Source organism: Canis lupus, chromosome 27 (genome assembly GCF_003254725.2).
Source record: "Canis lupus dingo isolate Sandy chromosome 27, ASM325472v2, whole genome shotgun sequence".
Lineage (NCBI taxonomy): Eukaryota > Metazoa > Chordata > Mammalia > Carnivora > Canidae > Canis > Canis lupus.
Genome location: NC_064269.1, coordinates 37,817,603 through 37,844,867, shown reverse-complemented (window position 1 = coordinate 37,844,867; position 27,265 = coordinate 37,817,603). Strand labels below are relative to the sequence as shown.

Genomic DNA, 27,265 nt, shown 5'->3' with positions numbered 1-27,265 from the left:
TAAATTGGTGCAGCGACTATGGAAACAGTATGAAGTTTCTTCGAAAAGTTAAAAATAGAACTACCCTATGATCCAGCAATTCCACTTCTGGGTATTTATCTGAAGAAAATGAAAACATTAACTTAAAAAGATATCTGCACCCCTATGTTCACTGCAGCTTAGCTTTATTTACAATAGTCAAGTCATGGAAACAACCTAAGTGTCCAAGGATAAATGGATAAATAAAAAGTGATATATGTGATACATAATCCACATACATGCACACACTAGAATATTCTTCAGCTGTGAAACAGAGGAATTCTACTTCTTACAACAACACGGATGAACCGGAGGGTATTATGCTAAGTGAAGTAAGTAAGATGGAGAAAGACAAATACTGAATGATCTCATTTATATGTGGAATCTAAGAAAGAGAGAGAGATCAGAGATAGAAAATATATAGAAAGATATAAAAAAAGATATCAGATTTGTGGTCACCAGAGGTTGGTGGTGGGGGCAAATGGGATTGGATGAAAGTAGTCAAAAGGCACAAACTTCCAGTTATAAGATAAAAATTATTAGGAGTGTAATGTACAACATGATGACTATATTTAATACTGCTGTATGGTATATATAAAATTTTAAAAGAGTAAATTCGAAGAGTTCTCACAAGGAAAAAAACACTTTTTTTCCCATTTTTTTTGTATCTATGTGAGATGACAGATGTTAACTGAACTTATTGTGGTCATTTCACAATATACGTAAGTAAAATCATTATGCTGTACACCTTAAATTTATACAGTGTTTATGTTAATCATATCTCAATAAAACTGGAAAGAAAGAAATAGAATAGGGGTTGTAATAAAGCAAAAATGTTGAGGACATGACTACTAGGTTGAGTTAAAAGGAGGAGATTAGAAGAAAAACCAAGAAAATTGAGACTCAGTTTGAGATTATCACAGTAAAAGTTCCTTCCAAATGGCAGACTTCCCACAACAGATAATCCAATCCCCTCACCCCAATCTTCCTGTGGTGGACTGTTGGTTGTATCCCCAAATCCATTCTTCCCTTCTTCCTGACATTTGGTAGAGGCCCAACTTTCTGGTTTTCTTAAATCTTAAGTGTGGCCATATGATTGAATACTTGACAATACCTGAGTGAAAGAACAAATACAATTTTGACCTTGTTTTTCCTGAAAGGAAATTACTTGTCCTGAACTTCCTTATTTTCTCTTCCTATGGGCTGGACCATGAATAGGGCAATGACCCCAGTTTGACCATGCAGACAAGAACAATGACTAGGACAGGCTTTACCAACATGGTTCCAGAGAATTCCTTAAAGAAAATTATTTGAATGACCATTTTTTCAATTCTCCCAAGCATAGTACATAGGTAAGACTACTTTATTTGCATAGGAAGTAAGTTAATTAATCACACAAGATGAATGTATTGGGCATTAATTCTCTTCCAGGGCTTCATTCTCTCCCAGAATTGGTTGAGAGGAAATGGTGGAGCTCTGAGATGAAGGGAACTTGAATCTTTGAATCACCTCATAAAGCAGGACTACCTGGCTAATTCAGACACGCCAGGCTGGTACTCTCATAGAGAAATAAAATTCCTATTTTAATTAGTCCCCATATAGTATTTATATGCAAAGATGCATATATATAATATAAATACTATATGCATCTTTGTTACTTCAGTGTAGAATTTATTCTCACTACCAAACATCCTTTCTTACTTCTTTTAAGGAGAATACATCTCACGGCATTGTAGTATATTGAGGTAGGGCAGATTGATTCAACATTCACTCATAAGTGGTTGGATACTTAGGTATTTTTACCCTTAGTCAATAAATGATTTTTGAATGAAAAAATCATTTCTGGATATCGACTGGGTATCAACTCTGAATCTAATTTGTCCCCTAACAAACAGTAGAAAGATAGAGTAAATTATTTATTTCTCTGACCGAACTTGTTACCATCACTTTCATATTTGCTTCTAGTGATAGATCATGATGATGTAATTAGTTATGATATCACAGGAACTGAGTACATTCATAAAGAAGGATGAAAAGGATAGAAGCCACACGGACCATAATAGGATAAGATGAAAAGTATGAAGAAGGAGTGCTTATGAGATCAGAGAGAAGAGAGAAATAGTAAAAAGAAAAATGAAAAATAGACAAAGCAGACTAATTCTTGGTAAACAAGGCAAAAAGCTGTGAGAAGCTAGAAAAACTTCGAGTTTAGTAGTTGTATTCAACAAGTGGTTCTACATCCTAACAAGAACCTCAAAGTCTCAGTGGCTTAAAACCATTTTAAAAATGTATTTCTTGGGGCTCCTGGATGGCTCAGTTAGTTAAGCACCCATCTCTTGATTTCAGCTGGGGTCATGATCTCAAGGTTGTGACATTGAGCCCCATGTCACACTCCACGCTCAGCACAAGGTCTGCTTGAGATTCTCTTTCCCTTTCCCTCTGCTCCTTCCTCTCTAAAATAAATGAAATCTTTTAAAAAATATATTCTTAGATTTTTTTATTTAAATTCAATTAATTAGCATATAGTGTATTATTAGTTTCAGACATAGAGTTCAGTGATTCATCAGTTGCATATAACACCCAGTGCTCATCACATCAAGTGCCCTCCTTAATGCCCATCACCCAGTTACCCCATCCCTCCACCTACCTCCCCTCCAGCAGCTTTCTGTTTGTTTCCTATGATTGAGAGAGTCTCTTATGGTTTGTCTCCCTCTCTGATTTCAACTTATTTTATTTTTCCCTCCCTTCCCCTATGATTGTCTGTTCTGTTCCTCAAATTTCACATATGAATGAAATTATATGATAATTCTTTCTCTGATTGACTTAATTTGCTTAGCATAATACCTTCTAGTCCCATTCACGTTGTTGCAAATGGTAAGATTTCATTTTTATGAAGGCTGAGTAGTATTCCATTGTGTGTGTGTGTGTGTGTGTGTGTGTGTGTATTACGTCTTCTTTATCCATTCATCTATTGATGGACATCTGGGCTCTTTCCATAGTTTAGTTATTGTGGACATTGCTGCTATGAACATTGGAGTCCAGGTGCACCTTTGTGTCCTTTGGGTAAATACCTAGTAGTGCAATTGCTGGGTCATAGGGTAGCTCTATTTTTAACTTTTTGAGGTCCCCCTATACTGTTTTCCAGAGTGGCTGCATCAGCTTGCCTTTCCACCAGTGGAAGAGGGTTCCCCTTTCTCCACATCCTCGCCAACACTTATCACTTCCTGACTTGTTCATTTTAGCCATTCTGACTGATGTGAAGTGGTATCTCAGTATTGATTTGTATTTCCCTGATGCCAAGTAATGTGGAGCATTTCTTCATGTGCCTGTTGGCCATTTGTTGTCTTATTTGGAGAAATATATGTTCATGTCTTCTGCCCATTTCTTGACTGGACTATTTGGGTTTTGGGTGTTGAGTTTGATAAGTTCTTTATAGATTTTGGATACTAGCCCTCTATCTAATAAGATATTTGTAAATATCTTCTCCCAATCTGTAAGTTCCTTTTTAGTTTTGTTGACTGTTTCCTTTGCTGTACAAAAGCTTTTTATCTTGATGAAGTCCCAACAGTTCATTAAAAAAGTTTATTTCTTATCCACATTACATACCCAGCAAGGATCAGTGGTGAGAGTAGTACAAAGCTCTACTTCACAGTTATACAAAGAGTTAGGCTGATGGACATTCTATTATTAATTGGTGTCAACATCTCAGCACCAGTTCTCAGATTTTGCTACAGCCAGGGGAATGAGTACTGAAGAGTCTCATCACTAATTTAATTATCTTTTCTTGGATAAATACTTAGAAGTAGAATGGCTGAGTCATTTTAAGCATATGTCTAACTTTTTAAGAACTTATCCAGTGTTTTTGCAAAGAGATTATTATTTTACATTCTCAGCAACAATACTTGAAAGTTTCAGTTTCTCTACATTGTTAACAATATTGGCATAGTCAAATTTTAAAATTATACATTCTAAAAGATACATAGTGATATTTCATTAAGGTTTTGATTTACATTTCTCTGATAACTAGTGGTGCAGAGCTTCTTCTCATCTGCTTCTTTACTATTTGTGTATCTTTTTTGGTGAAATGTCTAGTTCAAGTCTTCTGCCATTTTTAAAAATTGCATTATATTTTTACTTCAGTTCTGAGAGTTCTTTATATATCTGGATACAAGTTTTTTATCAGATATGTAACTTGCAAATATTTTCCCTTAACCTTTGCCTTATCTTTCACTTCCTTAATAGTGTCATTTGAAGAGCAAATATTAACTAAAATGCTCCTTTTAGGCTGCTGAAATGTTGAGAATGTAAGCAATTTTGGATTGCTTTTATGATGACACTAGGTTTTTCTTAACTTTATGCCCTCTCTCTCCCAGGTGATGATTGATGCTACAATAAAAGTACTCTTACAGCTTGGAGAGCTAAAGCAACTTCATTATTGGACTGACCTCATGACATGAGAGAAGCTGTCATGGATCTCCTTTCTCTGGGCTTAATGACAGGGTGGAGATTAGAATTACTCAAAATAAAAAGAACCATAAGAATAAAAAAAGGTGGAAAAATCTTGGGACAAATCAATTGGATGATAGCATGCAGATGGTTGATTAAAAGTGGCATAAAACACTTAGGATCCATTTTTTTTTTCTCTAATACCATTCTCTAACAAAATGTACAAGGGTTCCTCAGAGAAATGGATGGTTCCAGGACTAGAGCAGGATATATACGAGACGAGTACCTTATACTGTCAGAAAGTAAGAAAATGCTCAAACACAATAGTTGGCATATGTCAAAGGGACACAGGAGTCAATTGAACAGCTCCCAATGTCTGAAGCTAGAAGACTTGACCAACAAAGTAATGTGACCTCAAACTGTATCCCCCCCCTAAAAAAAAACTATATCCTGTAGTAGAAAGCAAATGTCCATAAGTCTATGTTGATACAAACAAATGATTGAATAAATGATTTGATGTGGGAGAATAGAAAAATATCCTATGCAGAAGAATCCCAAGTCATTTATGTAGATACATCACCTTCAAGGAGATGGAATATAACTCCCTGAATGTAAGCCAGATATAGTGACTTATTTCCAAAAAGCACAGTATAAGAAGGAAGAAAAAAGAAGAATTTCACTGTGAAGAAACCTGACACTCCTCAGCCAGTTGCTCAAGGTCAACATCAATAGTGATGTCTTATTGATAGTCAGTACTCTTGACATTATTTGATGAGAACAGCACTTTGCTTTTGTTGTTTTACCTCGAAAAACTCATAAACCTAGTCTCATCATGAGAAAAGTATCAATCTAACCCCAATTGAAGAATATTTTGCAAAACATCTGATCTGACCAATGCTCCTCAAAACTGTCAAGGTCACCAAGAAAAGTCTGAGAAACTGTCATAGCCAAGGATCCTAATGGGATCCTGGAACAGAAAAGGGGCATTAGGCAAACCTAAGGAAATTTGAATGAAGTATGGGATTATTATTATTATTATTATTATTATTATTATTCATGAGAGACAGAGAGAGAGAGAGAGGCAGAGACACAGGTAGAGAGAGAGAGAGAGAGGCAGAGACACAGGTAGAGGGAGAAGCATGCAGGGAGCCCGACATGGGACTCCATCCCGGGTCTCTGGGATCACACCCTGGGCTGAAGGTGGCACTAAACCGCTGAGCCACCTGGGCTGCCCAGTATGGGTTTTTCTTAATAATAATTGTCAATATTTGTCTATTACTTATGACAAATATGCCATATTGTTGTAAGATATTAATAATTGGGGAACTGGATGTGGGACATATGGGAACTATCTGTATTATCTTCATAATTTTCAGTACATCTGTAACTATTCAAAAGCAAAAAGGGTATTTTCAAAGTTATTTTAAATATCTTTTGAAATGGCAACAGAGGGGCAGCCCGGGTGGCTCAGCGGTTTAGTGCCAGCTTCAGCCCAGGGCCTAATCCTAGAGTCTCAGGATCGAGTCCCACGTCAGGCTCCCTGCATGGAGCCTGCTTCTCCCTCCTCCTGTGTCTCTGCCTCTCTCTCTCTATCATAAATAAATAAATAAATAAATCTTAAAGAGAGAGAGAGAGAGATGGAGCAGCTATAAAAGTTTTAATGGGGGCAGCCTGGGTGGCTCAGAGGTTTAGCGCCACCTTCAGCCCAGGGTGTGATCCTGGAGACCTGGGATCGAGTCCCACATCAGGCTCCCTGCATGGAGCCTGCTTCTCCCTCTGCCTGCGTCTCTGACTCCGTCTCTGTCTCTCATGAATAAATAGTATCTTAAAAAAAAAAAAAAAGTTTTAATGAATCCCTATAAAAGATTATTTGGTTCTGCTAGTCCCACCAACTCCTCAAACTACTAAAAGGACCACAACAGATTTGTTCAATGTATCTTAACCTTGATTTTAAAACCTGATGATTGCATGACGAGTAAAAGGGTATATAGTATCTTTAGAGCCAGTGTGAATTACAACAGTTCAAGATAAAGGAGAGGATTACGACTCTAAGTAGCAGGTGGTCCAGGATCTCCTGGCATGGTCCCCAGCAGAAGACACGAGACCATATGCATTGGTATGGGTAAAATGATCTGAGAGTGGTGAAGAAATTTTATTGGGACTGCTGGACACTGATGCTTGGTGTACTGTCCCTACCTAAACCTGCCAATGAAAAGCAAAAGGTCAATGTAATTAAATTAAGAAAATATAGGTGGTGCAATTGTAGAAAGTTTGCAGGTAACAGTATGACCAACTAGAAATTTGTGAATGAAAGAAATTATGTTTGCTTCATCCCCCCTAGAGTGTGTTATAAAGAGGGATGTGATGTCTAAATGGAAGACTTTTGCCTCATCCAAACCACTAGGAAAGAGATGTAAAAACTTGCTCCTCGTGCTAGTTTAATTGGTCTTGCTAGATGTATTTATCCAATTTTGTGTGTCTTTTATTCTAGGAAAATCCCTTTAGAAAAAAAAAAAAGAAAATCCCTTTAGAAACAGAAATATCTACAGGTTGATAGAAAACCAGTTACTGAGAGTCAGCTCACACCCAGTGTAGAGCACATGTAGAAAATAAAAACACTATATATAAGAAGAGGTTTTAACAAAAGGAATTTAAATACATATGTGCTAAAATGTCAGGATGACTGACATTCCTATAGTTTCTTGAAGTAGCCTTTTGAGGTCTACACTAAATGAGACATCTGTATCTCAGTGTGTCTGTAAAAGTGAAGGATACCTCAGCTCACTCAGTGGACATAAGCCTGGAAAGAACATGGCATGCAATCAACTGGCTCTGATGTAAAAGCTTAATTAAATTAAATTAAATTAATTTAATTTAATTTAATTTAATTTAATTTAGTGTAATATAATTTAATTCAAAAGCTTGATTTAATTAGTTCTGATTTAAAATAATATAGAGGACTGGACCATGGTGAGTTGCCCCAAAAGGCAAAGCCTGCCCATCCATGAGGCATTAGAAAAGCATAAAACAGAAATAAAGTCCAAGACTAAGAAAACACTTGCTAACAAACAGAAAGGGACCAGTAACAGAGTAATGTATCCTGCTGAAGAAAACTTTAGCAACTTCATAATTATGCCTAGGGATCAGCCTCCTCAGAGAATATACTTGAGCAATTAGCCTAACACCAATGCAAGAGTTGATACTTCCCACTGGTGTTATGCTATATGTTGGCAAATTGAACTCCAATAAAAAGAAATTAAAAAAAAAAAAGAGTTGATACTTCCCCACAGGGCCTGTTGACTTCCATTGTTCTTGATGAAAACTTTTAATCACATCATTAACATTACTCTCACTCCCACCCCTCCTTTTTTTTTTTTTCCTCTATTTTCAACTTCAGAAGAAAATTACAGTTCTGAAGAAATTCCTGCCCTGTGGCTCTGCACCTGCTTTCAATTAGAATAGAGATAATGGATGAAAAGTACATTTGGTATGTGCCAACCCTCTAGAGGCATCTGCTTTGGCAAATAAAAGGCCAGGAGAGTTGTGAGTGGGAATTCTAGCCTACTCCTTCAAGCTTCATCATGCCTGAAGTTTCACATTGCTGCCTCTGGAAGTTGATACTGAAGTCAATAAGTCATCAAGTGCAAGGAGTTAAAAGCTAAAAACTTTGAATCACCAAGCCAAAGCCATGAACTCATGTAGTAAATTTGGTTAAAATGGTCAATCCAATAGGGGTATAAAAAAAATGAAAGAGGCAAACATTTTTAGATCAAATGATTTCATTTTGTTGATTGGTAAATTTATTTCAAACAAGAATATTCTAGATCCTATTTCTGTTGAACCATTCTGGGAGCACAAGTTTACATAAAACACCAATTCTTTTTCTCTTTGAACAAGAACAAAACTATTACATAAGATAACCTATCCTGTCCCAATCCCTCAAAATCTAAATTTGAGGAAAAGTTTATGGATTGAGATTGATAATTTACTACCTAAAACTAGTAAAACCTCTGTTATACAAAACTAGATTCAAAGAGAAAACTGTTAGGCATTATTTCTGGGCATTAACGAACTAATATGTCACAGCAAAAACTATCCAATTGGAAAAGCAAAGTTGAAGACCAGGTAAATACTTCCCTCAGTGATGTATGTGAGCAGCTCCAGGTAGACTTTATACTTGCCTCAGTGGCCAAATAGCTAACATTTCACTATTAAAAATTAAGAAAATATATTTGGAAAGATAATGGTTATTCATTTCCACTTTGAAAGAAGTCAGGACATCACAAAATAACTGGTCGTCTTGAAAAATATGAGAGGAACTGAAAGAGAAAAAGGAAAAAGTTCACCTACTCTTCAAATTGTCCTAAGTCTTTGGAACAATCTATGAACAAAAAAGAAATACTGAGTTAGGGACACAAGGGGCTAGGCAAGGCTAGGTAGGGGGCCACAGAAGCAGGCTCACAAAATCCCAAGAAGGCTGAGGTGTAAGGAAACCAGAGATAAAGGAACAAGCCAGACCACCCTGCCCTAGGTGTGGGCTGGGAGGTATCTTTTTATGACAATCATCTGTGACCAACAATAGAATAACCAGACCCCAAAGAGGAAGTAAGCCATTAAAGTTGTTATCACTAGTCCTTAGTCAGTGGTGATATCAGTGGATATATTAAAAGGATTTAGCTTCCTTGATTAGGTTCTTAATAAAAGACAACCCTATAAGTCCTCAGGGGCAACCCTGTTGGGACCCCCTCTCACTTCTGAGAACTTTCTCTGTATCTTTACTTAATAAACTTCTGTCCCTTTACTCACTCTCCTGTGTCTGAGAGATTCATTCTTCGATTCCGTGAGACAAGAACCAAGCTCTCTCGTATCAATACAATTGATTGTTAAACAACATGGATTTGAACTACATGGGTCCACTTATATATGGATATTTTAAGATAGATATAATACTGTGCTGTAAATGTATTTTCTTTATGATTTTCATAATCACATTTTCTTTTCTCTAGCTTTATTATAAAAATATAGTATATTAGACATATAACATACAAAATACATGTAAATGAATTATGTTACTGGCAAGGCTTTCAATCAGTAGTACCCTAGTAGTAGTTAAGCTTTTGGGGAGTCAAAAGTTATACATGGATTTTCCACTGCACAGGGGTTCACCACCCCTAACCCCTACGTTGTTCAAGAGCCAAACGTATGGCTCCCATGTTCGGTGAAATTAAACTGTATTCTCAAAATTTATTTCATTTTTTAAAGATTTGATTTATTCATGAGAGACACAGAGAGGCAGAGACATACGCAGAGCGAGAAGCAGGCAGGCTCCCTCTGGGGACCCCGATGTGGGACTCGATCCCGGGACCTCAAGGTCACAACCTGAGCCAAAAGCAGACGCTCAACCACTGAGCCATCCAAGCATCCCTGTATTCTTAAAATTTAGAACATGAAAAAGATTCTGGGAAAAAAAAGTTCTGCTGTAAAGGAGCCCTTTCATCAAAAGTTAGGGACGCCTGTGTGGCTGGCTCGGTGGTGAAAGCGCCTGCCTTCGGCTCAGGGCATGATCCTCGATTCCTGGGATGGAGTCCCACGTCAGGCTTCCTGCATGGAGCCTGCTTCTCCCTCCGCCTGTGTCTCTGCCTCTTTCTCTGTGTCTCTCATGAATAAATAAATAAAATCTTAAAAAAAAAAAGTAGCATTAATTATCATAACCAAAGGAAAAAATTTAAAAACAAAGAATTGTTGCAAAGCTAACTCATTGGGTTCAAACCTGAGTTCTAAGTATGTCAAGTGGAGTAATGAAAATGCTTACCAAGGAATTTAGACACTTAGCTTATTGTTAAAATTTTGCCATTACCCAGTTGAGCATTCTTTTTTTTTATGATTTCTTTATTTTACTGAAATGCATTTGACATATAACACTGTATAAATTTAAGGTGTACAATATATTGATTTGATACATTTTCTATACTGTAACATTAGCGCCTCCATCACATTGAGTAATAATCATTAAGACTCTCATGGAGTCTTTTTTTGTGGTTGGAACAATTAAGTTCTAGACTCTTACCAAGTTTAGTGATTATAATATGCTATTATTGTCTATAATCACTGTGCTGAGTTCTTGAATAAATATAATTCAATTCCCATCTTTGTAAAATATATATAATCACACCTCATAGGAATGGCACAAGCATTGAATGGAAAAAGCCTTGTGAAAGCATTTGGAAAATTCAAACTTCCATAAAAACATAAGACTATGATGTTAGTGTCAATATTAATAATAATGATGAAATATATTGAGGCTTTACAAGAATTACTTTATTTAATCCTATAGCATTCCAATAAAAAAAAAAGGTATCATTAGCCCTGTCAGTTCCTAGAAGGAACTGAGATTTACAGTCTTTGGGTTGCAAGACAATGTCAAATACATGGCATTAGTATTTAAGAAACTGAAATAACATTGAAACATATCTTATAAAATCACATTTCTGATAAAGATAAAATATCTGTTCAAGAAGTCAATCTAGGGCCACCCAGGTAGCTCAGTGGGCTAAGCGTCCAACTCTTGATTTCAGCTCAGGTCATGATCTCAGGGTTGTGAGACTGAGTCTTGCGTTGGGCTCCATGCTTAGTGTGGAGCCTATTTCAGATTATCTCTCTCCCTCTCCCTCTGCTCCTGTCCAGCGTCTGTGCATGCTTTCTCCATCACTTTAAAAAAAATAGTCAATCGGTATGCTTGAAAATAATTTTTTGATTTATTGGTTTTTTGGGAGTCACAAAAGTAATACCAGCCCTTTGTTACAAGAAAAATAATATAAAAGTGTATAAAGAGGGATCCCTGGGTGGCGCAGCGGTTTGGCGCCTGCCTTTGGCCCAGGGTGCGATCCTGGAGACCCAGGATCGAATCCCACATCAGGCTCCCGGTGCATGGAGCCTGCTTCTCCCTCTGCCTGTGTCTCTGCCTCTCTCTCTCTCTCTCTCTGTGACTATCATAAATAAATAAAAATTAAAAAAAAAAATTTAAAAAAAAAAAAAATAAAAGTGTATAAAGACAGGATTAATGATAATGATGTTAAAACATGATGCATAGCAGTAGATTGGGTAAACAGTGTTCTGAGAACTTATATTAAATGAACTAATATTCCAAAAAAACTGATTAATGATAAGCACTACTTTATAAGCAAAAATTTTATTTAACTATCAATAGAAACACAAAAAGATTGTCACAAGTGTACAGATTGATGAATTTTCATGAAATTAACATACCTACATAACCAATATGCAGGTAAGAACACAAAAATGACACCACCACAGAAGACACCCTTGTGTCCTCAGATATCTCTCTCTCCCCAGGGTAACCATTTATATTGACTCTTTACACTGCAGATTATTTTGGCCTGTTTTGAAACTTTCAATAATACTTGCAATCATGCTTGCTATGTAATAGGTTGTGCCTGGACTCTTTACTCAACATAATTGTGATAGTCACTTCATGGTGTTTTCTGTAGTTCAAGTTCAGTCATTTTAACTTCTGTGTGGTATTCCATTTGTGAATCTACTACCTTTTTAAAAGATTTCTTTATTGAGAGAGAGAGAGAGCAAGTGGGGGACAGAGAGAGACAAGTAGACCTTACACTGAGCACAGAGCTTGATGTGGGGCTCAATCTCATGACCCTGAGATCATGACCTGAGCTGAAATCAAGAGTTGGACACTCAACCAACTGAGCCCCCCAGGTGCCCTGTGAATCTACTACTTTTGACGGACATTTAGATGGTTTCCAGTTTGGACCTACTGCAAAATGCTGCTAAGGACATTTTTATACATTACTTTAGGTGAACATTTGTATGCTTTCCTGTTGAGTTTGCACCTAGGAATGGAAGAGCTGTGTCAAAAGATATTTCTATGTGCCACTTTAGCAGGCACGGCCAAAGAGTTTTCCAAAGTGCCTGTACCATCAGCAGCAAATAAAAATATATATAATTATATATAACATCAAGTTGTTCCATGTTCTTTCCAATGCATGGTACTGCCTGCTTTTGTTGATACATTGGTATTCTTGCGGGCAGGTAGTGGTAGTGGTATATTGTAGTTTTAATTTACATGTCTTGATGGATAACAAAGTTGAGCATATTTCATTTATTTATTGGCCATTTGAATATGCTTTTGTGTAATGTCTGAGTTTTTAATCATTTTTCTACTGGATTGTCTTGTTGACTTGTGGAAGTTCTTTATATATCCTAGATATGAGTCCCTTGCTGAATACATATTTTTCACTACCTTTACACTGTGAGGCTTGTTCTTTACTCTCTTAAAGGTATCTTTGATTAATAGAAGTTAAAAATTTTTATATAGTCCAATTAATTAATATTGTTCTTTATGGTAAGTGATTTTTGTATACTTTAAAAACAACTTTCAGGGCAGCCCGGGTGGCTCAGCGGTTTGGTGTTGCCTTCAGCCCAGGGCCTGATCCTGGAGTCCTCGGATCGAGTCCCATGTCGGGCTCCCTGCATGGAGCCCGCTTCTCCCTCTGCCTGTGTCTCTGCCTCTCTCTCTCAATCTCTGTGTCTCTCATGAATAAATAAATAAAACATTTTTAAAAATAAATAATAAATAAATAAATAAATAAATAAATAAAAACAACTTTCTGTATGCCAAATTTATGGAGTTAGTATGTATCTAATCATTTTGTCTAAAAGCATCATTAAGGGGTGCCTGGTTGGCTCATTCAGTTAAGCCCCTGACTCTTGGTTTTGGCTCAGGTCAAAGTCTTAGGCTCATAAGATTGAGCCCCAAGTCAGGCTCCATGTTCAGCACAGTCTGCTTAAGATTATTTCCCCTACTCCCTTTCCCTCTCCCTTTATTACTCACCCCTACTTCACATGCCCTCTTTCTCTCTCAAATACATACATAAATGAAATTTTTAAAAAAGTAACTATCACTGATTTATTTTTACCATTAAGGTCAATCATACATCTGAATTTAGGCATAAGGATTCTTTTTTAACATAATAAACACTTTATTTTTAAATTTTGATATAATTGACATATAACATCATTTTAGTTTCATGTATACAGCACAATGATTTAATATTTATACATATTGCTAAAAGATCACCACAGTAAGTCTCCTAAATATTCATCATCACACACAGTTACAAATTTTGTTTTCTTGTGATGAAAACTTTTAACATCTATTTTCTTTGCAACTTTCAAATGTAAATACAGCATTATTAACTATGGTCACCATGTTATATGTTACATCCCCAGGACTTATTTATTTTATAGCTGGAAGTTATACTTCTTAGCTCTCTTCACCCATTTTACCTCCACACCACTAATCTGTTCTCTGTATTCATGAGCTTAGGTTTGTTTTTATGTTTGTATTTTTTTAATTTTAGATTCCACATATAAGTAAGATTATACAGTATATATCTTTCTCCACCTGACATATTTTACTTAGTGTAAGGCTCTCCAAAGTCCATCCATGTTGTCACAAATGGCAAGATTTCCTTCTTCTTTATGGCTGAGTAATATTCCATTGTGTATATACAGACCACTTTTTCATCATCCATTCATCAATGGACAGATTCTCTTGTTCCATAGGGATAACCAAAGACATATAGTGAAAAGTGTATCCTTACTGTATAGGAATGACACTTTTCTCATAAATCAGATAAATGTGTGAGTCTTTCTGGATGGCATAATCTATCTACTGGTTTACTTATCTGTACTTAGGTAAATGCTATGCTGGTTAGATTACTGTCATTTTATAATAGGTCTAATATCTAACAGTGTATGTGCCCCCACTCCATGTCCTTATGTCCTTATCCACTGAGATCACCTTATCTGTTTTATACCATTTACATTTACATATATGTTTTGGAATAACTTTGTCAACACACACACACACACGTACACACACACACACAACTTTGCTGGAATTTTCCCTGAGAATATTTTGAATTCATATATGAGTTTGTAGGAAATTGATATTTTTAAGTATTTTGAGGATTGATATTTAATATATTGAGTAATCCATAAACATGTATATCCTTCTATTTCCAGTGCCTATTTGTCTTCTGGTAAGAAGTCAGTTTTGGTCTTAGTTTTGTTCCTTTCAAGAAAAAATGTATTATTTTCTTTCAGATGTTGTTAAGATTTTCCTTTTGCTTCAATTTTCATCAATTTTATTAAAATGTAGCTAAGAGTCAGTTTTTTAAATATTTTATTTATTTGACACAGAGTGAGAGAGAGAGCATGAGCACAAGCAGGGGGAGTGGCAGGGAGAGGGAAAAGCAGACTCCCTGCTGAGCAGAGAGCAGGCTCTGGATCCAAGGATCTTGGGATCATGACCTGAGCTGAATTTAAGAGTCAGATGCTTAATCGACTGAGCCACCCAGGCACTCTCCTAAGAGTAGTTTTATTATTGTTTATCCTGTTTGAGAATTTTAGCACTTCTTGAATTTATCCATGAGTTAGTTTACTTCATAATTTGGGGGAAATTCTTAGCTATTTTCTCTTTTTTTATAAAGCTTTAATTTATTTATTCATGAGAGACACAGAGAGAGAGGCAGAGACACAGAGGGAGAAGCAGGCTCCATGCAGGGAGCTTGAAGTGGAACTGGATCTCAGGACCCTGGGACTTGATCCCTTGATCCCAGGACCCTGGGACCACAACCTGAGCCAAAGGCAGATGCTCAACACGTGAGCCACCTAGGAGTCCCTAGACATTTCTTTGCAAAAATTGCTTCTCCCTGATTTTCTTTCTTTTTTCTTCTGAAATTCCAAAGTAATGCATGTTAGACTTTTCACTATGTCTAATATGTCTCTCAAACTTCTTTCTATGTTTTCTTTTATTCTCTCTGTCCTTCATTCTGGACATGTTATATTGGTGTGGCTTCCAGTTTACTGTGTCTAATTTGTTCTTAAAACTAGCCCTTGAGTTCCTCATTTGAGGTATTGTGTTCTTCCACAACTAGAATTTCCATCTCTCCAGGGAAATGTTTTCAATTTCGCCTCTCTTTTCGTTGACTTACTTAACTATCTAGATCACACTTATTTTAAAGTCTTTATGTTAATTTCAATATTCTGATCACCTGTGGATTACCTGTGTTTATTGGACCCTTTATCTTGGTTTTCAGTCATTTCAGCATATAAAAACCAGAGAGAGTCCATGTGATATCTTTTTCTCTGGCAGACAGATTAGAGTGGGGTTAGAACACTTCAATCCAAATGAGATGCTGAGCTGAGTTGAGTGTAGGTCTCATTTTTGCTAAAGAACAGCCTATCTCTATTCGTCCTGTTCCTGAGATAGTCCTCCAAGGCTTTCAACTGAAAGCTTAGTATGTTCACTAGAGACCTTTTTGGTGAGCTCTAGAATCAAATCTTTGTCTCTTTAACATCACTAGGCTACAAAAACTTCTATTTTTCAGAAGACTTTGGGTTATTTTATTGTATCTGGCCCTGGCATGGTTCAGAATTTGCCCAATATTTTAAGGAGGAAATTGGCTATAGTGATAGGCACTATTGTACTCACTTTATAGAAGGAGATGTTAAGGCACAGAGAGGTTAGGTTATTGGAAAAGTCATACATGTTAGTTAATGGCTGAACTGGGATTCTAATTTAGAGAGTTTGGCTCAAGATACTAATTATTATCCTCTTCCCTATCTTAACCCCCTAAAATAACAAATATTAATATGAGTTATGAGTGATTCAATTTGCTAACTGTAACATACTTCTTTTTCTCAAATTTATTATAGTTGATTTATCTCTACCTTCTACTTGTATTTTTTGGAATTAACAATATAGTATGAACATCCATCCTGGCCAATATTCTTCTGAAAGTGTTCAGAGATTAGCCAAACACAATACTCAATACTCAAGGTATGCTCTTTCCTTCAAAGTAAAGATGATGACAATTATCACTGTAATTGGTCCTTTGACTCTTTATATTTAAGAATAATATTGTAACTTTTTGCTTTATTTTATATAGCTTTGTTTGGTCGGATAAAATAAACATAGTTATTCTTGAGCTTTTTCCTAGCCTCAGATCCCTAAATGTCTCAGGAGGGATCACGTATACAACTGATCTTCATTTCTCATGTATTTATAAATTCACTTATTTGCTAAAATGTACTTGCAAACTTAAAGTCAGTACTCAAGGGTTCTGGATGGGAGGTGAGTAGCGGGATGGGGTAATTGGGTGATGGGCATTAAGGAAGACACGGGATATGATGACCACCAGGTGTTATAGGCAACTGGTAAATTATTGAACTCTGCATCTGAAACTAATGATGTCCTTACTATATGCTGGCTAATTGAATTTAAATTTAAATAAATAGATAAATAAATGAAAAGGAGTGGAAAATACAGCCTTCCAGTTACAGAATGATAGGTCATGGGAATAAAAGGGACAACACAGGGAATATAATCAGTGATATTGTAACAGCATTGCATGACAGATGGTAGGTAGATACACTAGTGAGTAAAGCATAATGTATATGTTGAATCACTATGTTGTACACCTGAAACTAAGGTAACATTGTATGTCAAATATACTAAAAAAAATATTTAACTATGAAAAAATAAAAATAAAATCAATACTCATGAGACTTTCACGGCCATTCATGGACATGCACAGAGTGACAAAAATTTGAGTTGCCTGAGGCACATGTTACCAGGCAGAGGGCAAGCTAGCTGACGCTCTGCCTTTTTGTCTACCCTCCCCTACACTAAACAAGTATCCTTTTTGTGGTACATTTAGTGCAGTGGAGTTTTTTTTGTGTGTGTATTTTTGTGCTTCTCTGTTGGTGAGGTCACTGTCTAAAATGCTCCTTTACATGCAGGGCTGATGTGCTGTCTGTTGTTCCTAAGCGGAAAAGCTGTGATGTGCCTAATGGAGAAAATACGTGTGTTGGATAAACTTCCTTAGGCATGAGCTATGCTGCTGTTGGCAGTTAATGAATCTTATTATGACAGTGAACCATTAATATATACTTAATACAGTGCCTTTAAAGAGAAAACAGATATATTGATCAGTTGACCAAAAAAAATGTGACCCAAGGTTCACAGACAGCTAACTCTATATTTCCTCTAAGAGCAATGGTTTGGTATTCACTAATACTGTGTTCTCAGTGACTTTACACAATATAATTACCGTGAATAAACGACACATGCACACACACACACGTACCGATGTTCTATCAACCCAAATTAATTGTTATTTTCCCAACAGAAAAGAAAAAAAACTAAATTAAAGGTAAATTTTTTTCTTGGAAATCTATATCCTAAAATATAGAGTAAGTTTAAAGTTTGCTTAATGTAGATTTTTATGCTATAATTTAATGTTAACATACAAATATGTCATGGCATTTCATAATAAGCACCCTGAATTCCAAAAGAAATGGAGAAGAAATGATTTGGCAGCAATCTAGAGCCACAAGAGGGCATCATCACCCTAGGGATGAGACTCAAAACACCAAATGATTTATAAGAAAGTATTTTACCTGCATTTACAATCTATCCTCTTCTGATCGTTTATCTTGTCGATCACATAGCATTTATAATTCTTAAAACATTAGTTGGCACTTTGTAGCCATCCAATAAATACTTTCTTGACTCAGTGAATGAGAATCATATAGAGTTAAAAATACTGAAGAAGAAAAAAAAATACTGAAGAAGCACTTTGGTTTATGAAATTTAGATTTTCTATTTTCCGTCTCTGTAAGTGGGTAAGAAATGAGCTCAACAAGACAAATGTGAAAGGAAAATAGACCTATTTCATGATAAACTGGGGCCTTAGTGACATTGTGAAAGAGGAGATCTCCTCTAGAAGACACCATGACCCTGTAATGCTGGGTTTCATTGATCCTACCAGACAGGCCCCTATCCAAAAAAATCACAGCAAAATTTACTCTGGCAGGAAAGCTCATGCAACCAACAAATCTGGAAAATAAAGATGTTACCATGCTATGCTCCTCAGTCAAATTCAAATTTTCATGTCCATTTAACAAGAATGGGCAGAGGCACATTTTACAGCTAGGAAGGCTGATTATCTAAATGTTGCCCTGCCAAGTTTTGTAGGGACCTACAAGAGGGATTTTGTAGGGAAATTGTTTGTTTTTCTGTTAACTCTTTTTTTAAAAAAAGATTTTATTTATTTCTTTATTCATAAGAGACATAGAGAGAGGCAGAGACATAGGCAGAGGGAGAAGCAGGCTCCCTGTGGGAGCCTGATGTGAGACTTGATCACCTGATTCCAGGACCCTAGGACCACAACCTGAGCCAAAGGCAGATGCTCAACCACTGAGCCACCCAGGTGCCTTTTTTTTTTTTTTTTTTTTTTTTTTTTCTTTGTAAGTTGGGAAGACCAGAGAGAAGAGAGATAGAATCTCAAGTAGGCTTCACACCGAGGGCAGAGACCCAGTGCTGGGCTCTATCCCACAACCGTGAGATCATGACCTGAGCTGAAATCAAGAGTCGGATGCTCAACCTACTGAACCCAGCAAATCTTGAGCCACACAGAAAAACCCTGTTTTTCTGTTAACTCTTAGATTAACACCATCATGAACAGATGCATACACATCTTCACAAAGAGCTGCCAGATTTAGCGATTAAAAATATATGACACACATTGAACCGTGCATCCTGTATCCCATCTGGTAACCCTACCTTCGCACCAGCCTTTAAGGTGCTGCCTTAATTAGGTTAGGAGCTGAGAAAAGAAGAGAAGGGAAACCACTTCATGCTACATATTAGTTAACGACTTGGGGATAGGGAAGGGAGCACCAGAACATAATGATGTTATAAGCCCAGTGTGAGGTTATGTTCTTAGAGCATAAATGTGGTAAATTTGGTTGGAATGAAAGTTTGCCTTCTGAATTTCCCCAGCATTGCACAACACCGCTCCATTAAAGTACCTCTATAATTTATGCCTGCATTTGGAATTTCAACACTTACTACGAAACAATTACAAATTAGGCAGGGTGATAAATGTGGGCCAACAACAATGAACAAATAGACATTGTCTTGCACTCATGAGTGATACATTCTGGCAAGGGAAATAAGCAGTACTTACACAATTAAATATTTCATTACAACTGTGAAAATTCCCTTCCTCTCCCACCTCCCCTCCCCACGCTCTCTGCTCCCCACACAAAAGTGTAGAGACAGAAGAGTGTGTCCGAAGTACACACTGATCTGTTTAAAAACTAGTACAGATGAGATGGAAATATATAAGTACAAAGGAAACTAAAAATAAGAAGAAGAAATAAAATCCAACCATGTTACAGTAACTCTAAAATTAAGATCAACAAAACACTGAGAATCAGGGAACAGTCTCAAACTAACACAAAATTTCAGTTGAGAAATAAACTTTTAGCTAATTGCCTATATAGCCATTTCCTAAAAGATCGAATTACTTTTAAAAAGGTGGACAAGATATTTATATATTCACCTTCCTATATAATAGGGATGGTACCAAATAGCCAACTGAGCAGCTCTCTTCTTATAAATGTTCAGGCCAAAAATCTGGACTGCTGGAGTCATCCTTAACTCCTATTTTCCCTGATAATTCATATCAATCCATCAGCACTCCTACTGGTTTATCATTCAAAACATATCTGCAATTTTAATACTTCTTATCATCTTTACCACCTTGGCCTAAGATGGCATCATCTCTCATAGGGTTTATAATTATTATTATAAGCATAAAAGATTTCCCTAAGCTGTCTTTTTCCCCCCTCAGTGCAGCAACTGGAGAGGTCTTGTGAAAAGGTAACTCACACTGTGACACTGCTCTTTGCAACAACTCCAGTGGCTTCCAACAGAAATCAGAGTAACGCTGGAGAGAATCCTTAAAAGGGAGGCCAAGTCTCTCAGAGATCCTGCCCTCCATGGCCTCTGAGATCATTTGCCTTTCTTCCAGGAAGAATTTTCTCTCTCCTTTCCTACTTTATTTGTTACCCATGTTATTTATCATCTAATATGCTACATGTTTTACTTAAAATTTTTGTGATACTGTTAATTGTTTCTCCACTTACAGAAAATATTTACCATAAAAGCAAGGATTTTTATCTGCCTTCACTTCACTTCAGTATTCCTAGAACCTAAAAGAACACCTGAATCAATAAATGCTTGTTGAAAGAATAAATAATAACTCTCAGCTGTGTGTGTGTGTGTGTGTGTGTGTGTGTGTGTGTGTGTAGTGATGTAAGAACCCATTTCATAACCCTTTTGCATATTCCCAATGGACTCCTGGGTGGTCAGCTATCTCTTTCTCTCCATAAAATATATGGATAATAGGTATCTCCCATCCTAATTTAAAAATCCCTTTATACAGTCTAAAGTATGTAATTACCCCCTCTAAATGTGGTTTTTGGACTGGTTTACAACTAGAACTTGTTTTGTCTCAGGAGAAGTGTCAGCATTTTCATTCAAACACTGTCTCTAAGAAATTCAATTAAAATAAGAATATGGCAGGGCAAGAGGAATGTAAAGTCTTGATCACAGTCAGTTAAAACTGAAGGAAATAGCTTGGAAAGAAAATAGAAAAGTACTGTAAACATTGAAAAAATGAAATTATCTCTCTTTTAAAATTAAGATGATATACAAATAGTAAAATCTATTGCATGATAAGTTCTTAGAATTAATCAATAAAATTTATAATAGAAACATAGAAATGCAAATTTCCAATAAATACATAAACATATACTCTTCACCAGTGAAGAGGAAAATGTAAATTAAGATAGTGGTAAAATGACTCATACTGTGAAAAGTCTAGCTGAAGATAACTGATAGCAGAAGTCCCAAATCCTTCCTTGTATGAATTTGGGAGACACGGGAAGAACCAGATCATTCTTGGCAGATATTGACATTTCATAATTATATTGACTAATTGGCTTGAGGTAGGAAGCCTGGAGCACCCCCTCCTGCCATGACACCATGATGTGTCCCAATTTGTTCTCCATTCATGTATGCTTTTTTTTTTTTTTTTACCCTGATTAGTTTATTTTTTGGTATGCTATTCTCAAACATTAATTTAGAACTTGATGCCATTCTATAGTGTTAGTGCTGGGTAAAGATGATTTCAAACCTCTTAAGGAAGACACGGTAAGATATTTGTATGACCAGGCTGCCAAAGACATGACCTGGGAAGAATCTCCTTAAAAATATCATGACATTGGGGATCCCTGGGCGGCTCAATGGTTTAGCGCCTGCCTTTGGCCCAGGGCGCAATCCTGGAGTCCCGGGATCGAGTCCCGCGTCAGGCTCCTGGCATGGAGCCTGCTTCTCCCTCCTCCTGTGTCTCTGCCTCTCTCTCTCTCTCTATGTCTATCATAAATAATAAATAAATATTTAAAATATATATCATGACAAAGAGACTCCTAACTCTGGGAAATGAACAAGGGGCAGTGGAAGAGGAGGTGGGCGGGGGGATGGGGTGACTGGATGATGATCACTGAGAGGGGCACTTGATGGGATGAGCACTGGGTGTTATACTATATGTTGGCAAATTGAACTCGAATAAAAAAATATACATAAAAAATATCATGATAAGAACTAAAGGAATTACAAAGGTGAAAAACAGATCAATGTTGATCCCTACCCTTACTCCCAAGGTAGACATGAGATAAGACTCATTTTCTAAATTATCGGAGAAAAAAATATTTTAACAGAACTAGTTTGGAATTACTTATCTATATTATTATGTTCCATTATAGAAGGAGATGGATTACATAGATGTTTACGGTAATAATCTTGTTTCAGAAATATTTAAGGAAGACAATGGCCCTTCCTAAAGCCTGATCAGGCAAAAAGAAAGTGTGAGGCCTAGGCTATGTTTCTGATGGTATCTCAGCCATTATTGTGGCCCCAATGTTTTATTTCCTATGACAGCCCTATTTCATTAGTAGCAGATTCAGTATCATTACAGATGTGAGGCTGGGAAATGATCACAATGAAACCATTACACTGTATAATTGTGTTAGCTGTTTCATTTTTTCTTCTTCTCTAAAGGCCTATCATGTGCTTGCCTCACAAAGAAAATTCATGCATCTGGGAAAACTGCAGCAGGCTGTGTTTGCCTGGGTTTACCTCTGAGATTATTTTTAACTGACTTTGGATTTTCTAGAGGATTTATGTAAACCTGAAATTGGGTAATAAAATTGTAAAACAAACCAACAAAAAAACCCAACACAGTAGGTTGGACAATTATTTCACATAAACCATTCAATTGTTGGGTGGAAGTTTGCTGGAACAAAGGATTGAAGAGTTTGGGTCTTGGCATTAAAGAAGAAAAGCAGACATGTTTGGTTTGGGGATAAAATTCTAAGTAAGTGCTCTCTCTAGCTACAAGTACAATGATTCCTATTTTTCAACAATTTATCTTACTTTGCTGAAACATTCTTTGATTTCTCCCCTACCCTCTGTGCATTTTCTTTCACAATCTGTGCCCATCAAGGCTTCAAAGCCCATTTCAACTATTTCCAAAGGAGCTATTGGATGTACCAGAAATTTAAATTTATTACGAAGGTTGTAATTTTATTCTACTACTGATGAAATGCTAAAACTAAAAATTAATAAAGTACATCCTCACTGTCAAAATAAAGAAAAAGAAAACTTAAAATGTTCATAAAGCCACTGGCGGTCATGTCAAGGGCCTCTCAATAAAATTTCACTTTGCATGTTTTGATTGCTTGGAACGTCTTGGGAAAGTGCTATATATTACATTGATTTTTGTTCCACTGTAGTCTTCTATGAAATGTCATTTTACATGTGTATCTTAATTCCTATGAACTTCATTCTTTCCTGAGATACATATAGTGATGTAGTATTTGAAATGCAATGACTATTATTAAGACTTAAGATTGCCATTGGTATGGCAAGCTCACTTACCTTTTTTTTAATTTTTTTTTTAATTTTTTTTTTTAATTTTTTTTTTTTTTTTTTATGATAGTCACAGAGAGAGAGAGAGAGAGAGGCAGAGATACAGGCAGAGGGAGAAGCAGGCTTCATGCACCGGGAGCCCGACGTGGGACTCCATCCCGGGTCTCCAGGATCACGCCCTGGGTCAAAGGCAGGCGCTAAACCGCTGCGCCACCCAGGGATCCCCCAAGCTCACTTACTTTTTAAACTCTGTTCACACCTGAAGATTTAGTTTTCCCTCATGTTTAACATCTTGTCTGATTTTCCAATATTTACACTTTGATTTTTATTCTCAATATGTGCACTGTTCACAAACCATATAAAGAAAATGTGTCCTCTGCAGCCAATTAAGCTGACTGTGCTCTTTCCCCATGGGGGCCCAGTGTGCCAGGGCTGCAAACAGTAGCCTCCTTGGTATTGTATGCAGCCTGTTGATGGTATGGGTTGCCCTAAGCAGCCTTGGAGACAGCCCTTTCCAGTGGACTTTGAGGTCTGACCTCATGCCAAATCCAATTAGGCTGCAGACAGTCATGTAGGGTGCCTTTGGAAAGCCCCAGGGCACAGTAGCCAGGGGCCACATTGGCCAAGTCATCATGTCCATCTGCACGAAGCTGCAGAACAAAGAGCATGTGATTGAGGCCCTATACAGGGCCAAGTTCAAGTTCCCTGACTGCCAGAAGATCCATAGCTCTAAGAAGTGGGGCTACACTAAGTTTAATGTGGACGGATTTGAAGACATGGTGGCTGAAAAGCAGCTCATTCCCGATGGTTGTGGTATTAAATACATCCCTAATCGTGGCTTCCTGGACAAATGGTGGGCTCTGCACTCGTGACAGCCTCCACACCGCCCCCTCCCTATTCATGCCCACCAAGAAATCCTACTTCCTGTCAAAAAAAAAAAAAAAAGTGTTCTTTGCCATTAATTTTCTGTGTATTAGACAGGGTCCTCCAGGGAACCCTGAAGTTAATAAGGAGTTGGTTCATGCAATTATAGAGGCTGGGATGTCTCACAATCTTCCACTTGTAAGCTGGAGACCCAGGAGAGCTGATGGTGTCCAAGTCCAAAGGTCTGAGAATCAGGGGAGCTGATGGTGTCAGTTTCAGTCAAGGGCAGGAGAAAGACAATGTCTTAGAAAAGGTCACCTTCTCCCTTCCTCTGCCTTTCATTCTATTCGGGTTCTCAACAGATTGGATAACACCCACCCATTGGAGAAGGCAATCTGCTTTGCTACAACCATTGACTCAAATTCTAATGTCACCAGGAAAAACTCTCACAGACACACTCAGAAGTAATGTTTTGCTAAATATCTCAGTACTCCATGATACAGTCAAGTCAACATCTAAAACGAAGCATCACATTCTGTTAATTTACACATTTACACAATACTACTATTTAGATTCCCTGTGCTTATGACAGCAATACCATCCTGGCACATATCTCTTCTTTTCTCCTTGTCCCTCCAGACTATTCAGAGGGACTTTTTTTTTTTTTAACTTAAGTCAGGTTATACCACTTTTTGGCTCATAACCCTATAATTGTTCTCCATTTCAATGTGACAAAAGCCAGTCCTTAAAATTGCCTTCAGGTCCCCACATGATCTAGCCACCTAGTTTCCTCCTTTCCCCTGACCCTTCTTCCCTCTCTGCTTCTCTGAGGCCTCTTTGGTATGATTCATAGTCCACTTACTCTTGATTACTGTAACCATAATTATACCTCTGCCTGTAATGCTGTTCCCAACATAGTCACATGGCTTATTCCCCAACAACGTTCTCCAACTGATTTCAAAATCCATTGATGATTCCTGACTGAAACAATTGTTAAAATTAGAGATCAATGCAAAGCCACAATTTTATAATTCTGTCATTTCTTGCATATTTAGCAGCTTGCATTCTTCCAGGAAGAAGAGCCCCCATGTCCTCCCCCCACCCATATTTTGAGTAACTTAATGGACTCTAGATTCTGTTTTTAATTAAATGTTTTATAATTCATTGTTGGCTTTTTTTGTGCTTAAATTTCCCTATATTTGGCTAGTATGACTCTCTTCGAGTTGATTCCCTCATCCATTTGTTCAGTTTTTGAACATGTCTTTGCTTTCTGCACAAAATAAGATGGTCTGGGCTTGCCATATACCTTCCCTGTGTCAGACCTACAATTGCCCATTTCTCCAAGAAACTCCAGTTCACTTTGGTAAGAAATGGTGCCTAAGAGCCACTGCCTAAGGATGAAGTGCTCTAGCCATTACAGTGTCACTGTTTTTTCTTTTTCTTTGTTCTTAAAAGTTCTTTATATTAGTTCTTTATACTGAATTTTACAAATATTTCTCTTATTTTCTCATTTGTCTCTTGTCACTGCAGATAGTGTTTTTATAGGTTATGTAGCATCTGGATTTTGAGGTTTTTAAAAAAATATTTTATTTATTAATTCATGAGAGACACACAGAGGGAGAGGCAGAGACACAGGCAGAGGGAGAGGTAGGCTCCATGCAAGGATCCCGATGTGGGACCCCATCCCAGGACACCAGGATCACATCCTGAGCCAAATGCAGATGCTCAACCACTGAACCACCCAGGTGTCCCTGGATTTTGACTTTTAATTGGTCACAGTTAAGTTCCCAGACTTGGGGGGCACCTGGGATAGAGCCTTGCCTGGGGCTCTCTGCTCAGTGGGGAGTCTCCTTGTCTCCCTTTACCTCTGTCCCTGACCCCACTTGTGTGCACGCTCTCTCAAATAAATAAGTAAATAAAATTTAAAAAGTCCATTTTGAGATGGCACTTTTATATTTTTAAGTACTTGTATTAACTTCTAAATTTTTGTTCTTTCCATTTGTTTCTGTGTCTCCTTTTGTGCCCATAACACAGTGTTTTAGATACAGAGGCTTTATAATGTGCTTTAATATCTGAAAGGACTAATTCCTGTTTATGGCTCTTTTCCTTTCTACACAGTATTCTGTATATTTTTTATGATATGAATTTCAGAGTCTTTTTTTGTTGTTTTTGTTTTGTTTTTGTTTTGCTTAAAGAAAAAATCATGTTGTTTGTGTTGGGATTGTGCTAAATTTCTATGTTAATTTAAGAAGAGTTGACATCCAGGCACCTGGGTGTTTCAATAAGTTGAGTGTCTGCCTTCAGCTCAGGTTATGATCCCAGGATCCTGGGATCAAGCCCAGCATCGGGCTCCGTACTCAGTGTGGAGTCTCCCTCTCCCTCTCCCCCTGCCTCTCCCTCTTGCTCATGTGCTCTCTATCAAATAAATAGATAAAATCTTTTTTTAAAAATTGACTTCCACAAACAAGGGGTATTGTTCCACTTGTTCACATCCATGTTCAGAGGTGTGCTGAAGTCTTTCTTAAATGTTTTTTTTTACATATCCTGTTATGTTTATTTCCAGGAATTGTATCTTATCTGTTGCTATTGTAAATGGGGTTTTCTCTTCTGCCTGGTTATGTTAGAATACACTTTAACTTTGTATGCTCATTTTCTATTCTCTCTTACTAAACCTGTTTCATTGTTTGCATCCTTGATTCTCTTGGATGTTTTAGGTATACTACATTTCATCTGCTAATAGAGATAGTTTTGTATCTTCTTTTCCAATTGCCAGGTTTCTTGTTATTTTCCTTCTAAAAAAATTGCATAGGGCCATACTTCCAATATAGTATTAAACAGTAATGGAAGTAAGTGAGGCTTCTTGCCTTGTTCTTGACCTTAGAGGGAATGACATAGTGTCTCCCTATTAAGAAGCTGGCTTTGGGGATTACCAGGCTATACTTTTCCAAATGTTTGTGTGAAGAATGGATATTAAATTTTGTTAAGATCCTTAAAAGCTGAAGACAACTTATGAAGATAAATAACTTTTCTCTTTGATGAAGAACATACAGT

At 37.0% G+C, this 27,265-nt stretch overlaps 1 non-coding gene across 1 annotated transcript; it reads left to right on the top strand.

Annotated features, from left to right (window-relative positions):
- The first annotated feature begins 23,726 nt into the window (after nucleotides 1-23,726).
- LOC112675403 (small nucleolar RNA SNORA70) lies at nucleotides 23,727-23,860 on the top strand. Its single transcript, XR_003145875.2, has one exon. It is a non-coding gene; the product is annotated as a small nucleolar RNA SNORA70 (small nucleolar RNA).
- Nucleotides 23,861-27,265: the final 3,405 nt, after the last annotated feature.